This window comes from Motacilla alba, chromosome 15 (genome assembly GCF_015832195.1).
Source record: "Motacilla alba alba isolate MOTALB_02 chromosome 15, Motacilla_alba_V1.0_pri, whole genome shotgun sequence".
Classification (NCBI taxonomy): Eukaryota; Metazoa; Chordata; class Aves; order Passeriformes; family Motacillidae; genus Motacilla; species Motacilla alba.
Window position 1 is genome coordinate 9,533,508 of NC_052030.1, and position 16,196 is coordinate 9,549,703.

The 16,196-nt window shown below is 48.8% G+C and overlaps 1 protein-coding gene across 1 annotated transcript in view; it reads right to left on the bottom strand.

The window, feature by feature from the left end:
• The window catches only part of KIAA1671 (KIAA1671 ortholog), a 65,032-nt gene extending 54,548 nt beyond the window's left edge, over positions 1 to 10,484 (bottom strand). The window contains exon 1 of the mRNA XM_038152065.1: positions 10,203 to 10,484. The gene's annotated coding sequence lies outside the window, so the exon portion shown is untranslated. The remainder of the gene's footprint in view (positions 1 to 10,202) is intronic.
• Between the last annotated feature and the right edge of the window lie 5,712 nt (positions 10,485 to 16,196).

The window sequence follows — 16,196 nt, forward strand, 5'->3', positions numbered from 1 at the left end:
ATAACACGTACACTATCCAAAAGCTTTGTGAGTACTAAACAATCTCCTCCACCTCCCTACATGCTTGAGAAAGCACAGAAAGGGAAAAAATGCCTATTAATTGAAAGACAACAGTTCAGGCACTAAAAACATTAATGTATTTATTGAGGGGGGTGAAAGATAAAGAAATAGCTGGAGTGGGAAAACCAGCTCTGAAATCCAAACAGTGGCACTGGGAACCTGGGAGTGCCTGGATGTGCACGAGCACTGGTGTGGAACATCCCCAGCACAGGGACAGGAGGCCCAGGGAACCCCAGGGGCTGCTCAAACCACACTCACAGCTTTGGCACAAAAGGGAATTTTTAACCACAAGTGAACCCTGGGGGCTTTTTAACTTTTTGGGAAGTTTTAAGCACAGAGAGCAGAGAGGCACTTAAACATAAAAATGAAGATGGAAGAGTAACATGAAAGCGCTTGAAACTCCTGGTCCAATGTAGAGATCACCTACATTTTAAGGCAGGGTAATAATGAATAGCTGACACAGACATATTTTGCAGCTCGCAAAAATTAGGAGGAGTGAAAGATCACAGGTTTGTCCTCACCAGTTCATCCAGACCTGAGTGCCTAAGCATGAGCACTCACTTGCCCATGAGCAGCCAGACCATGAAGCTTCCCTCAAATCACCCCCACCCAGCCACACTCACACCACAATTACAGCAGCCCTGGCACCTGATCCCAGTTTCTCAGAGCATATCCAAGAAAGGGATTTAGTAACCTGAAAACGATCTCACAGTCAATTTAGAAACACCCTTCTGAAGTTATTACAAAGAAGGATTCTTGGACTGAAATCTGACTCAAAAGAAAACCGGAATACACCAAGTCCTCCCAGCTCCCCACCTCTGTTCATGCCTGTCCCCACAAAGCCCCACAGTGAAGCATGACCCACTGATCCCACTGAGATCCCTGTTAACACCACTGGAGGCCTCTGGAAGGCAGAGACATTCCCCAGCCCCCAGAGGCACAGCAAGTCCTGCAGCTGCTGAGAAATCTGCTGAGCCAACTCCCCCACTGGCCTTTTGGGTACAGATCTGCAAGTTCAAAGGGTGGCATAAAGTTGTCACAAAGACAGATAACTGGCACTGCATCAAGAATTTCTGAAGGAGGAATCCCACCTGAGCCGAATTGCTTACAGAACAGGAGCCACACTAATCCAAGCAACTGAATGTGAAGTGGCAAAGCTGGAAAGAAAATTAAAGATCCACATGTCCCAACATCTTTGATGGGACAGCAGCTGGTGAAGGATGCTTCAGAAGTGACTTAGGCACAAAATCTAATTTCTTTTCATTTTCTAGTAATCTGCAGCTTTGAGACTTGACAAGCCAACAGGAGACACCTGCTCACTGAAGAAGATTGGGCAATTTTTTCATTTTGTTTCATCACGTATGAATCAACCGGCAAACCACGGACAAAAGGTCCACATGAACTACCGGACACAAACTCTGCCCAGGAACTGCCCTGGTCAGCCTGATGAGTTCTCCTCCCCAGAGTCATCAGATTCAAGAGCCAAAGTGTTCAAAAATCAGCATTAACAAAAAGCAGCCAGACAGGCTGGAAGAGCTCTGCCTGACCAAACCTGCCCAGGGCTCAGGCAGTGTGTGGCCTGTTTGCTCTGCAGCAGAGTGATAAACGCCACAGATTCTGAAGTCTAATAAAAGCCAGTCCAACCTACTACAAACACTGTCTTGCACATTGGTAAACAGTTATAAACAACCTTCTGTTAATTACATATTTTTAAATATACACTGATGACTTAACAAGTTTTTCACTCCAGCCTTCAGTCCAAATGTGAGCAGGAGCAGAGCCATTAGATTTGACAAATTGTGGTGCTGATTCTCGGTGAGCAGCTCCAACCCTGGGCTCTGGGAGCTCAGTTCAAGCTCAGCTTTCCAGGGTTATTAGACAAGACATGACAGAGAAGAGAGCACAACCACTTCTACAGTCAAGATGAACAAAGATAGAAAAAGCTTTAACCTTAAAGTAACCATTTTCAGCATTTTTGAGGCGTGCAAATCTGGCACGAAAGCCGCTAAATTAAAAATAAAATAAACACAATGGAAGTGAAACAAGAATTTGAGACAATTTGAAAAATATATGAACCTGCTCCCTTACAGAGCCAAGCTTGTGAAAACACCATCTTAGCCAGCCATAAATCTACAGTAGAACAAACCTGGATTCCAGATCAATTGCTTTGTACATTGTGTGCAACAGTCCAATATCAACAAAGACAATACTCTGTGTGATCATTACTTTACACACAGATCACACACAGAGCACAAAACAATCTCTGAAGATTCTACACGTGTTGGTGTGGAAGCAATACTAAAACACACTTCCAGTATTTAAGAAGAAGTAAGAGAGAAAAGGCTCGGTGTGGTTCCTCAGAGGTGTCAGTACTGGGGACTGAGTTACACAGGTACTTCAGTGAAGTGCCTTTGGGAGAGGAAAATACGTATTTCATCCTTCAATTTCCTCCTCATGCATGAGCACCAACATGACAGTGACACTATTCAAGCAAATATTTCACAAGAAGAACAGATCCACACTGAGACCTACAGACACATTTCCTGTGACTACAACACAGGCTACAAGAAAGCCTCTCCCTGCCCAAAACTAACCCTCTGTGCTCCGAGCACAGGGAAAAGGCTCCCGTGGAATCTGCAAGCACTGCAGAAGCAAAAGGAAGCACAATTCCAGTATGTTTAACGAGTGAATTAGCATAATGCTCATCAGGCAGAAAGCAGCCTCCCTGACCTTCTTGAAATGCTGACCTGTAACTATTGATAAGCATTTCCAATGGGTGCTGTGATTCACCCAGCTGGGGAAGGAGGCAAGGAAACATCACTGCCCTGTCAAGTGAGAGCAGGTCAGACACGGGGAGACCTCTCCAGCAGCCTCGCACATCCACACAGGAACAGTGACTAAAACTGTGCTTAGGAGAGTAACAAACACCTGAGGTTGTACTGGAAACTCTGCTGTAATCAGAGTGATTCATTTAATCTCTCCTTAGCAGACAGCAACCACAGAGCTGCAGTGATTTAATTATTTTTTTAAATATTCATTTTGTGAAGAACATTAACTGAACATTACGATGACTTGTAAGAATTATGATCCATAAATCCATACATTTTAGAAATATCTAATACTACTTGGATAAATGAATGTATGTATTATAGAAGAATAGAAGTGTTAGAAGGGACCTTAAAGCTCACCTGCCATGGGCAGGGACACCAGGTTGTCCCAAGCCCTGTCCAACCTGGCCTTGAACACTTCCAAGGATGGGGCAGCCACGGCTTCTCTTGGACAGAACAGTTACAGCTGCTCAAACATGCAAAAAGCCCACACTGCATTATGTTTACAGCAGGAACAGGATGGTATTTAGATAACTCTGCAGCCATCATGTTGCTGAAAACATTCGAATGACAGATTACACTAATATTTGACATTCAATAGTGCCAATACAGTAAGACACTGTTTGACAACAATAACAACAGTGACATTTCTGTAAGGTCCCTCAGTTAGGGAGCGAGCCAGCCGTGCTGCTCAGCTTCAGCAGAAAGGCCTCTTGTGCTCCTTTGGGTCAATGAAGAATTCCCAGTGTTCTCATGAAATATCAAACAGTTACAGTGGCCAGAAATTCCAACTCTGTTTAAAACACATCCTGGTTTGCTGGCCTCCTTATGGATGAGGCAGCTTTGTCCATCGAAAGCCTTGTATGGTTGAACATACTCCCAGCAGATAAACATCCCTCCTAAATGCTGGCACAACTCCCTCCCTGCGAGGAGCCGCCGGTGCTGCTGCACTGAGACAGCCAAGCCTAGCACAGGCTCAAGGCTGAGCTCATTAACAGAGCAAAATAAAGACAAACTTAAAATTCCGCTCCTGTTCGTGCCTTTCAAAGTCTCACCAACACTGTAAAATAATGATGGTCCTCGTTTTACAACAGCAGGAATAACCAGTTCTAGAACTTGACATTTATTAACATCACTTGTTGAAAGGCACTGAATGCACATATTTAACCAATACTGTGATTACAAAAACAGTCACTATGAAAATATAAACGGAAGAGGCTGCTGTGTATGACAACAATGTTGCAGCACTAAAACCACACACAAATCCTCTTCTTTTCATGCATTTCACTAAAACACTGGCAGCTTCCTACCCTTGGAAATGGGTAGGAAGGGTTATGAAGGGTAACTACCAAAATCAAAGAAAAACTAACAAAGCACAGGCCGAGCATCTTCACTTCTTCACCTCCTCCCCAATGCACTAAACTACATTTAAACAACAGAATTGATAAATTTTAAATTAAAAGAAAAAAACCAACAAAATTTTAAATTTTGATTTTAAATGCAGCTAACTCCTTTTCCCTCTCTCTCTGCCATCCATCTCCTGCACACCCCAGCCCAGCAGCAGAGCTGGAATTGCCTTTCCCGAGCTCTGTGCAGGAACTGGGTCAAGCCCAGAGCTGGAGTTAACAGCCCACAGCCCACTCGGCTCCTGGCGATTCCCAGCCCCCAGCCAAATGAAAGGGGTGTTTTGACCTGGAAATAAGGCTCAGATCTCCTCCCTGCCCACATGAAAGCCCATCTGAGTACAGCAAGACAAGCCTCACTCCAAAGCTGCCCATGCTGCGGCATCGCTCTTTGGAGGAGCTGCTGGAGCGCGAACGCTTCTTCCCTCCCAGTGAAAACTGGGGAGACACCAAACCTCCAGCAGCTGAGTTGTTATCTTTCCCTGCTCGTTACACCAGCCTAATGACCATTCTGACTCGTAATTACTACAGTAGTAAGAAGCTTTCAGTTCTCACACTGCTCCAAGACCAACACTATCTCCTTTCAGGCAAGCAGAGGCTTTACTCTAGCCCAAAACTGGAAGTTTTGGCACTTAATTCTGATAAGAACTTTTAATGAACAGCTCTGTAAGTGGCTTTAGAAGAGCCCAGATCCCCCCACCCCCAATGTTTAAGTGTGTGCTCATTGGACATGACTCAACCACAAACAAGCAGTGTTTTGGATAATAACCCTCTCTGTGCCCTGGACGGCTCAAGCTGCATCACCACAATCACACAACCCTCAGAAAACATTCATTTCCTCTCCTCAAGCGTGTTTTGAAGAGCATAAAAAGAAAACTCAACTCCCATTGTCTCAATGTAGAGTGTAAGGCATTCAGGAACTGCAAAAATATGTATTAATGATCTCCTATTTATACAGATGCACTGAAAAATACCCCCAAGCTGTTTGAAAGTGTCTTTGTTTGCAGAAGTTCCAGTATTACATATTCCCAGAACAAAGACAGTGGGAACCAACAAAATAAACCTCCTTGATTTGAGAAAAGAATCTAAAGATGAAGTATGCTCCCATCAACAGCTTAATTTTAAGATCTGAATTCTTTAAGCCTAGGTCTGAGGAAAATCATCACCCAGCAGACTTAAATATCCTTTTGTGATCAGATGTTCAGGTGATACCAACCACGAGAATAAAAGGGAAACATTAGGGAGGTTTTTTTAAGCAATAGCTGAAAATAGATAAAACAGTCACCACACTAAATTTAGTATGTTTTGGAAACACTCAATATCCAGGTTTTCATATGAATTCGGTTTTCATGCCAGTTCAGAGAATTCAAGACATGGAAAGTCCTCCTCACCTACAGAAGCCCTCTCAAGGCAAAGAGTAATTGCTCTGGCTTTGTTACTTGTAAATATTTTAATTATTCCTGCAACACAGCTTGAAAGGAATGGCCTGAGAGTTCAGGAGTTCATGGATGTCCTTCAATCTCACTGAGAGTCAATGAAGGACAAGAGAACAGAGAACCAACTTCACTTCTAACCCAGCAAGAAGAGCATCTCCTCAGAATTCATCACTGGAAGCATATCCAGGCAACCCAAGAGCCAATTCCTGGACATTTTTAGGAAAAGTCTGCACATCCAGCTGCCTAGGGCAGGTGCATCTCGAGTTTGGTCAAGCATGGAGTCTTCCAGTTAAGCTGCTAAACCTACCAAGCCTGTGGTCACTCCAAGGGCCATGATTGGGATTCAAGACTGGTTGCTGTGGAGAGAATTCCTCAGCTCTCCTGATGCTATTATTCCAGTCTCTTTGGCTGCAAGCTCAAGACAACCACGCAGTGGTTTACACTGCAAACCATACTACCACAACCAGGGACTTTTCATTTAAAGAGATTTCTGAAGCAAAAGCAAAAAATCTGTGGCTTTTGCCCTACAATGCCTTTGGGCATTACACACAAAACTAAAAACACACCTAAAAACATTGCAACATTCCCAGGTTCCAGTCACCCCTGTGCACCAAACACAAACCAGTGATACAGACTGGGCTCACAGCATCACCACAAGCCTCATGCCTGGGCTTGCAGCACTGAGCATTTATTTCAGTCTCACTTTTCCAAGCAGCCCACAGCACACAGCAGGATCTCCTGCTCCATATAAAGGATTCACTGGAATGGTCCCTTCCTCCTCAAATGCTGCCTGCTACTTGAGAGTTGAACAAGCTGCACTTACCCTAAGAAATAAATAAATTAATAAAATCAATGAGCAGAAAGGCTGCAGCACTGCACACCTCCCTATGATCAACAGCATCATGGATATTCACCCAGCTGGGGAAGTGAAAGACTTCAAACCTCATGCAAGAAAACATTCCGTTAAAATAAACAGCTTGAAAATAAGGAAAGAACAGCAACTTTACACATAAATGGATGCAGAACACGTCAATCTGCATTTAGGCACACCCTTTTACTAGTCAAATTTTTCACTAACTACCCAGCATGACCAATTCACTGCCAAAGGACACTCCCCTGGATAGGGACAGTGCCAGGTTATCAACTTCTGTGGAGTATCAATTTGAGAAATCACAGCACTGCTTGGACAAATACCTTGATCTGTGAAACTGCCCAGTAAGAAACCAGCAAGATTTATAAGAACATGAGCAGCCAGGAGAGGAAGTCACAACTGTAAGGTGTCCCTAGCTGACACACTCGGGGAAATCTTCTCCAGTGTGATCCTGAGCCCTGTCCCTGATCTGCACAGCACTCCCCACAAACAAAACTACACCAGAATTTTCAGGATTGTGGGAAGTTTCCTTATCTCTGTTTACAAACACATCGACAGAGAAATCATATCAATTTGATTCACATGTTACTTGGAAAATCTGCCAGAAGGGAGGAAGCTCCACGAGCAACAACCAAACGGGGAATAACTCCAGGGCAAGGACCAGAGAGTGAAGAGCAACACATTCATTACCACAGAGCCTGAGCTCCTTTTTCACTCTGCAGTAACCAAACACGTGCCAAAGAGAGGGCAGGTGACAGGACTGGTTTCAAAATTATCTAATAGCCAGAGAAACATGAGTGCTGAATGGAGCAGAGTCCAGGACAACACCCAAGCGAAATCACAGAGCTGTGCAAAGAATCCCAGGAGCAGGAATACCTCAGCTCTCCATCCACCTGGGACCTGCTGGTCAGGACTTGCTTCTTTCACATGTGGTCTGAATGTCACCTTGAGCACATGGGGCAGGAAGGGCTGGTAAACTTAGGAAACACAAAGTCTGAAATTCCTGCTTTCAGTAAAGCCTATTTTCAAGTTGTAACCAGGTTTTCTCCCATTTGGATGAAATCAGGCATTTGGGAAGCCTATTGCCTCTGCCAGAGGAGTCTGCACACTGAAGGGGCTCAACTAACATCCAAGGTGATGGTGCTGCACGTGGCTGAAAATGAAATTAAAAAAAAAAAAAAATCCTGCAGCTACACAAAACCTCAGTATGGCAAAGGGAAAAACTGCTTCATCATCAGCCATGGAAATTTTCTGAATCCCTGGTTATCTCGTCAGGCCAGAGCCGCGTGAGGAGGAGCACAGATGGGTACTGTGCCCTTTCTCCTGCCATAAGAGCAGCAGCTCCAGAACTGCAGCGTGAGCACAACCCTGGGGCTGGGGCCACGCACGTCCTTTACTGCCACATATAAAATGAGACAGCAAAAAATGACAAACCAAAGTATTCGAGTTGGAAACAGTCCTAGACTTTGCCTCCTTTTAGGGACTTTCCATCCTGTGACACTCCAGAGTGACTTGGTTCTGTGTCTTCTATCCATTGGGAAGGAAACATTTAGCTTAGAATTAGCTCAGGGCATTGTCTGAAACAGAGGAAAAGTTTACACACCCATTTTCAATAAACTCTACACCTATCAAAAGGGAATTACAGGCTACAACATCTATTTAAATAGGATTCCAACCTCCTTAACTACTCTGAAGCACAAAGGCTTTATAGCTTTGCTTACTAATAAATATCCTTGATAATTCTTACAGGAAAAGGCAGAGTACACTGTGAAGAAAATCCTAGCCAAAAACAAAAGAGGGGAAAAGTTTATAAAGTCTTGAAAGATTTTTTTTTTTTTTTCCTGAGAAAGTCTTTACCTGGATTAAGCTGCCAGGCAACTTTATTAGCATTTCTGCCACACAACCGTCTGCTTCCCTACACACCCTGCAAACGTCACAGGAAAACAAAGAAAACTCCCATTTTTATGTGGTCGTTAGAAAGATGCAAATCCTTCTGGTTTGTGGAGGAGAGACAAGGAAAAGAAAATGCCAACAACCTTCAGCTCTGGCAAAAAAGTACCTCAGAAGCAGCTGAACAACTTCCCAGTTACCCTGGAAACAGAGTTTACCCCTCAGCAGACAGGGAAAATTGCCTGCAATTACCACCCTGGAGTAAAGCACCAGTTTGGACAAAACATCAATTTCTGTTTGCTGCAGCTCCTTTAATGTGATCCCAGTAATTTATCATGAGCAATATTTGATCTGGAATGGAATTCTATTACCAAACCCCAGCGAGCCTGAGCTCTATTACCAGACCTGCAGGTATAATCAAAGGTTACAATATCTCCTGATGGCACAGAAGAGCTCCGCCATCTGCCAAGTGTGATTTCCCCTAATCCCATTCCTCACACACAAATCAGAATCGCCCGGATTACGCCACAGAAATAGAAGTCAAGTCAATACCTGAATCCACGGGATTAATCTCCCACCTCCAGACAGGAGAAAGGCAAGAACAGCAACAATGCTGCAGGCAGGCTCAGGAAAGCAAAGCTTTCCACCCCGCTCCGTGCAGCACCACACAGGAAATTCTGGGATTTCACTGATTAGCTTCACCCATCCACAATCCCAGTGCTGCTCCCTCCCAAATCTAAGCACAGGACTCCGTGCAAATTCAAGGAACTGACCTCCACGTGATCTTTTGGAGCAGCTATTTCCACCCAGAAGCAGCACGCCACATCTCTCCGTGCACGTATAAACCGCTTGGTTTTGGAGTCAGGAGGCAAAATTAACAAATGAGCTGCATATCACCAGAATAACACAGATCTGTCCACCCAAGTGCTTCCAAAAGAAAAATATATGCCCCTAGCAGGGGGGTGGAATGAGATGAGCTTTAAGATCCTCTCCAACTCAAACTATCCTGAGATTCTACGCACACACGATGCCAACAAACAAAGCTACGTGCATCTTCAATTAAAAAGCAGCATGATGACTTTAAACTGGCACTTCGAAGTAATTTTAACGAGCAGATAATATATTTCCTGAAATCCAAGGCAGTAAGGAGTCACATACCACTCTGGGGAAAGCCTGAATCCCTCCTGCTCTGCCCAAGGAGCCGTCGCCCGGCTGTAAACCAGGGGGGAGAAAGGGGGGAGCATCTTTATTTGTCCATTTAAGACCTCCAAGCACATTATCATCCCTAATCCAACGAGGAACAGATAATTGCAGCCCTCGTGGATTACAAAATTACGCTCTAATCCTCAGAACCACCAGCAACAACACCATCCACCAAAACCCACCAACAACGCCTCCCCACCGAATCAGAACCACAGAAAGGGTTTTTTTGGAGGGGGGCTTTTCCCTTCTTTTTAACCCACGAGGACTCCAGCCCTTGGCTCTGACGCAGTGAGAAAGAAGCAGCCAGGAGGTCCGGCAGCCGGGCGAGGGGCCACGCGGGAGCGGCGAGCGCACCCCTGGGCACAGGACCCCCTCCCCGATCCCCCGGAGCCGCCGAGGAGGGCGAGGCACCCCCGGGGAAGCGGGGAAGGGACTCCCGTGCCGGCCCTAAGGCTGAGCGAGCACTGCCCGCCTTTGTCCCCACTCCCGTGGCCTCGCCAGCAGCACTCACCCAGCCAAAGCACCGGCTGCCCGCTCCGCATAAACCGGGCGCCGGCTCCGCCGCACCGGGGAAGTTGCTTGAAGTGAAGTTGGGCGCGCAGCGGCCTTTCCCCCGCGGCGGCGGCGAGCGGCGGCCGGGCACGGCCGGGGGCGGGGCGGGCGGGGGGCCGTCCCTCGGCGCTTCCCCGGAGCGAGGGGCTGCGGGAAGGCGGCGGGAGGGCGGCGGGAGGCGGGAATGTCCCGCCCCGGTGCCGGTCCGGCCCCTTCGCCCCGGCGGCCGCGGGGCCCCGCGGGAAGCGCCGCTGTTGCCATGGTGACCGCGCGGTGCGGGCCGTGGGCGGGGCTTCCCCCGCGCAGCGCGGCCGCGATTGGCTCCGCCCCGCTCCACCTGCTCCGCGTGGGGCGCGGGTTCGAATCCCGGCACCGCCGTCCCGAGGGACGGGCTGGGCGCGGGTAGGGCTGTAAAATGTGGGGTGTGTCAAGATTATCTTATTGTGTCCAGCTCTGGACAAGATAAATGAAAAAGGGAGATACTGGGGAGCGTCCAGCAGAGGCCACAAGGGTAATGAAGGATCTGGAGCATTTTTGTGATGAGGAGAGACTGCAGGAGCTGGGCCTGGTCAGTCGGGAAGGAATCTCATCAGCCCATATAAACATCTCAAATCGTGTGCCAAGAGGTTCTGTTCAGTGGTGCCCGGTGATAAGGAGCAGTAAACACAAGATCCACCTCAGTATGAGGAAGAAGCTCTTCCCATGGAGGGTGGCCCAGCACTGGGACAGCTGCCCAGGGAGGAGTCTCCCTTTCTGGTCACACTCCAAACCCACCTGGATGCAATCCTGTGTCACCTGCTCCAGGTGACCCTGGCTTGGTGGAGGGGTTAGACTGGATATGATCTCCAGAGGGCCCTTCCCACCACAACTGCTCTGGGATTCTATGATTCTAAGCAGTGGAGCAGGCAACAGCTGCGTCCCTTAGTCAAGGACACCCTGAAAACTCCAAGCTTTAAGGACCTGAATTAAAAAGTTGATATATGTTTATGTAAACACTGGTAACTTTCAAAGCCGGTAAATTCTATATCTGAACTATGTTTGTTACAATAATAAAAATCACACCTGCAGGTCAGAAAGATCCTGCTCAGGTGAAGACCCTTCCCCTGGGTGTGTGGAGAAGCAAATTGTATGGAAATTACCGACAGACTCTAATAAAGGACTGGGATTGGAAAGTTACTAACTCTGAACTTCTGTGTATAAATAACAGCAGGAAAGTCCAATGGGGTGTGCTGGATTTGTGGAATACACTGAGCTCCCAGGCTGCAAACCCTGAAATAAATAATCAATGTCTCTCTCAATTGTGTCATTATTAGCTTGAAACGCACTAGGTTAAAAAATCCAATTTTGTGGCTACCAGTGGCAGCCCCTTGGCCACCACTGTCCTTCTGTCACCCTCAGGGCAGCACAGCTGTGGAGTCCCGTCCAGGGAACATTGCCTCAGAGCAGAGAGAATCAGAAAGAAAACATTTCTGCTCAGACTAGGGAGTGTTCTTTAGTCCCCTCAGGAATGGCACCCAAGTCATGAGATCTGCCCACTGGCATCCTCTCCATGCCACAGCTGTCACAGTTCAAAAGCTCCAAATGCTGCTTTTTGTCATTACCAAAGGTGTGGCTCCCTGCCGAGGAGGCCAAAGTCAGCTCCGAGGCGAGGCCATGACTCACAGCAGGAGGAAGGAGAGTGTGGATGATGGGCTGGCCATGGGCCAGGGTGATGCCATGGCACAAGGAAAATGCATCTCCATGTCCTCATCCCAGCTCTTGGCAGGACAGGGAAAGACCAGGCAGCAGGTCCTGTGTCCCTGCTCTCCATGAGGAACTCATTCATCTGCCTTTCACCAGCCCAAATCTCCTTCTGTTGCTGGCACAAGGCTCCTGAGCCAGTGGAGCCACTGCCATCTCTCCATGATCCATTCCAAGGAAACCAGACAGAGTCACTGTAGCTGCCCCTTAGCAGGTGCATGGATGGGAGCAAGAGGAAAAGTTTCAGCAGCAAAACCATCCAGCCCTGTAACAACAGCAGGAATATGGAGCTCGCCTTGCCTCCTCTGTTCCCACCCACATCCCATTTAAATTAAGATCGCTTTCCCACAGCTTCCCCCCTTGCTCCCAAATCAGAATAATATAGGTGTTTCCCCCACCTTAGCAACCCTTTCATCTTCACCACACCAAGGGATCCCAATTCCATGACTCATTTGCCTTTTCACTTTTCCAGAAGCCAAGCCATAACCCATCCCCTCGGCCACCTTTCCCCTCCCTGCAGCTCCGGCACGGATGAGGCCGATCCATGGCTCGGATCAGCGCCGCTGCAAGGAGGCTGTTCCTGCCTCTCACACCTCTTTGAAGCGCTTCTTGTTCCACCCATGGCTGGGAACCCCTGCTCCAGCACACGGGGCTCTCAGCAAAGTCATAAGGAACGAGAAAAGCGCCTGATCAGTTATTCAGGAGCCACTTAATGGCAGCTCCCTCCACAAAAACACCCACACAGCGACAGAGCCGGAGAACTGGGCACGCCAGGCTCCGGAGGCTCCTCAGCCCTGGGAGCTGCATTCAAATGGACGCTTCAAGAGAGCAGCCCTGTTCCCAAGGAGCTGCTGTCTTGTTTCCCACTGTGTGAGGAGGAGCCTCAGCGGGTTCCTTTGTGAACGCCCGGGGAGATGAGACCAGGGAGCTTCAAAGTGGCCACAGAAACTCGGGCTGGCTGGAGCCGCGGCGGGCCCGGGGCGGAGCTGCGCCGGCGGGATGGCAGCGCTGAGGGGCACGGGGCAGGCCTGGGCCCGACCCGTGTGGGGCCGCGGGGGCCAGATCCTCACCCTCACCCCGCCCTTCTTGCCTTGGGGACACCCTGAACCTGTGAGAAAGGGAATGGATGTGTGTGGGGCCAGCACGGAACTGTGGGAATGGCGGTGCTGCGCTGGGGAGATGGGAACCCCCCAGGCCGTCACAGCCAGCCCTTGCACCCCAGCTCTGGCACCAGGCAGGAGAATTACCACCCCACTGCCACCCCAGTGACACCCCACTGCTGCTGCTTCCTTAGAATCATAGAATTATTTGGGTTGGAAAAGCCCCCTAAAACCATTGAGCCCAACCCCAGCCCTGCCCAAGCCACCAATGTCCCCAGGCTCCACATTGATGCATCCATTAAATCCCTTCAGGGATGGAACTCCACCACCTCCCTGGGCAGACTGTTCCAGTGCCTGGCAATCCTTTCTATGAAGAAATTTCCACAATATCCAATCTCAACCTCCCCTGGCACAGCCTGAAGCCATTTCCTGTCCCTTGTTCCCCGGAGCAGAGCCTGACCCTGGCTGCACCCTCCTGTCAGGGAGCTGTGGAGAGCCAGAAGGTTCCCCCTGAGCCCCCCAACTCCCTCAGCTGCTCCTGGTGCTCCAGACCCTTTCCCAGCTCTTTTCCCTTTCCTGGACATGCTCCAACACCCAAGTGTGTGTCCTGCAGTGAGCAGAGGGCAAGGACAGGACCTGGCGGGTGGCACAGCCCTGCCCCTGGAAAGGTTCTTCCCCTGTGCTCTGTCCCCACCTGAGACCCTGCGTGAATCTTTGTCCCACTGCGTTTATCAGCACTTAGCAGAGCAGAGGTGACCCCAAAAGGGGCAGAGTTAAATGCAGAGCCCTGGCCTCTCACCCCATGTATATGAATTAGGGCTGTAATTCCACCCTGCAGTGTGGATGGCAATAGTGAACAGACACACTTCCAGACCCATCTTGCAGACATCTGAGCTTTGACCCCCTGTTTTATGACTCCACTGGAGCCGTCAGAGGGATGGCAAGCAGCAATCTACAGTGAAGGAGTGCCTGCACTCAGAAAAAAATGACAGGTCCCTTATCTATGAAGTTTTCATTCTTCAGATACAGTTTTCAAACAAAAGGTTCCACTCCTCAGATGAGTAATGCCACTGTTTCTCCTCTCCACCATACAATTAACTTCCAGGCTGGGATCTGTTCAGAACTGAGCTAAGAATGGCACAAAGCAGGGAGCAGCAGTGAATGTTCTGTGCACCAGTGGGGCTGCTCGGGTGATTTAGCTCCTCTCACACAGCCTGTCAGTGCCCTGCAGTGGAGAAATGGGTTAATTGCAAATGGCACATGGACACTGCCCGTGACACACCTGCACAGTGAGGGCAGGGACAAACGCCGGGGGGGCCCAGGCAGACCCCCCCAGCCCCTGCTCTCACTCCTGTCTCACCTCTGACTTTGGTGGGTGCGACAAAATCCTCTCCTTTGTTCCAGCCAGGAACAGTCTCTGTCTCTTCCTGCTGAGCCAGTTGCTCCTGTTATATGAAAAGGTGGAGGTGTATGCAAAAAGAGCCTGTCTGGGTCAGGGGAACACTGATCTTCCAGTGCTCCCCTGCTACCCTTCCCAGGCCCACGTGGCACTGAAATGCTCTGGCCCTCAGCAGGGAAGCACTTCAGTGTCCTGCCCTGCAACCTTCCACCAGGTAACTGCTCCCACGAAATCCAGAACTGTTGGTGACAGCTCAGGATGAGCCCCAGGAGGAAACAGGCTCCCCACACACCTCAGGCACTGAGCACTGCAGGAAGGTGCTCCACTGCCCACTTCATATAATCTGCATAGAGGAAAACAGGAAATCCTCCCACTCTCCATCACCACCACGGCAACTATCCTTAAAAGTTCCTTTCCCACCTCTTCCTGCTCATCCACCATGGAAATCAGTGCAGAGCTACACAGAGAGCAGGTGCCTGGCTCAGAGCACAGGGAGGGCACAGCCCTGGCACTGCCTTCCCAATGAAACCCCACTGGCCATGAGGCCCCATTGCTGCCTCTCCCATCCTCAAGTTCAACTCGGGAACAGGGCTGGGAGGAGGAAGGCAGGAGAGAGAGTCCTGTTTTAAAGGGAATAGTCTGTTAAACACACGATCCAATGTCCTTGTGAAGGCTGAGCTCTGCCAGGCCCTGGAAAGGGCATCACCCCTCTGAGGGGGTGTGGAGCCTGTGGGATTACACCATGGTGTCCACACAATATTTCTTCCTCCAGAAAGGTGAGTTTGGGAAGGCAGAGGCTGTCAAACCTCAGCTGCTGAAAGCATAGCCAAGGAATCCTTGACTAAAAAACAAGGATAATTGAGTGTCAAATTTGTATGTATAATGCTCTCCAGTAGGAAGGAGTTGTTAGATTGCACCGTCACGGAGGTTTCAGTGCAACAGAGGGAAGAACCAGTGGGTGTGGGATTGCTGCCAGTTATATAATCCCTGGTGGTTTTGCCTGCACTGGTTTGGGTGAGGACATGGCCCCATCCTGATCCCTGTGCTATCAGCCAGCAGCACATGGCCAGGCTTGGGGGGCTGTGGGGAGAACAAAGGGATGCAGATTTCCTGGGAGTCTGCTTTTGTTTTGCCAAGCAGAAGAGTGACTCAGATTTCAGCGCACTCCTGTAACTCAGCCAACAACAACACGTCCTTAGTCACGGCGATAAAGCCCAGGATCTCTGTTCCATTTGCTGGACTAAAAAAAGCTCAAACTCATCCACCCAAGGGCCAGGTCAGTCACTAAAGCAGAGACTGAACCCCGAGCTGTGCGCAGTGACGGCAGCATCTTCCTCCCCAACAACCTCTCCACTCCTGGAAACTACTCAGAAAATCTACTGAACCAGCACAGATAATCTTGGTGCTGCACTATCACAGAGCTCTCTGATAACTCCTAAGCACTCACATGTTGTTCCAACACGGCTGCCAAAGCCTTGCAGAAATGCTTTCACTTCCTGAGAAATGCTCCAGGAAACAGCACCATACTTCCTTGTGCTTAAGGACTGGCTTAACACATCCCTGTGCTGTTGTCTCCTGGATCTGAGCTCATTTTTCATGGCTGTGAGGTACATCCACAGCTCATTGGAAATGCCAGAGCATGGATTGCTCCACCTCAGTCGTTGCACTCAAAGCAAGTAAAAGGAGAACTTAAATTGACAAAGGGGAGGTTTAG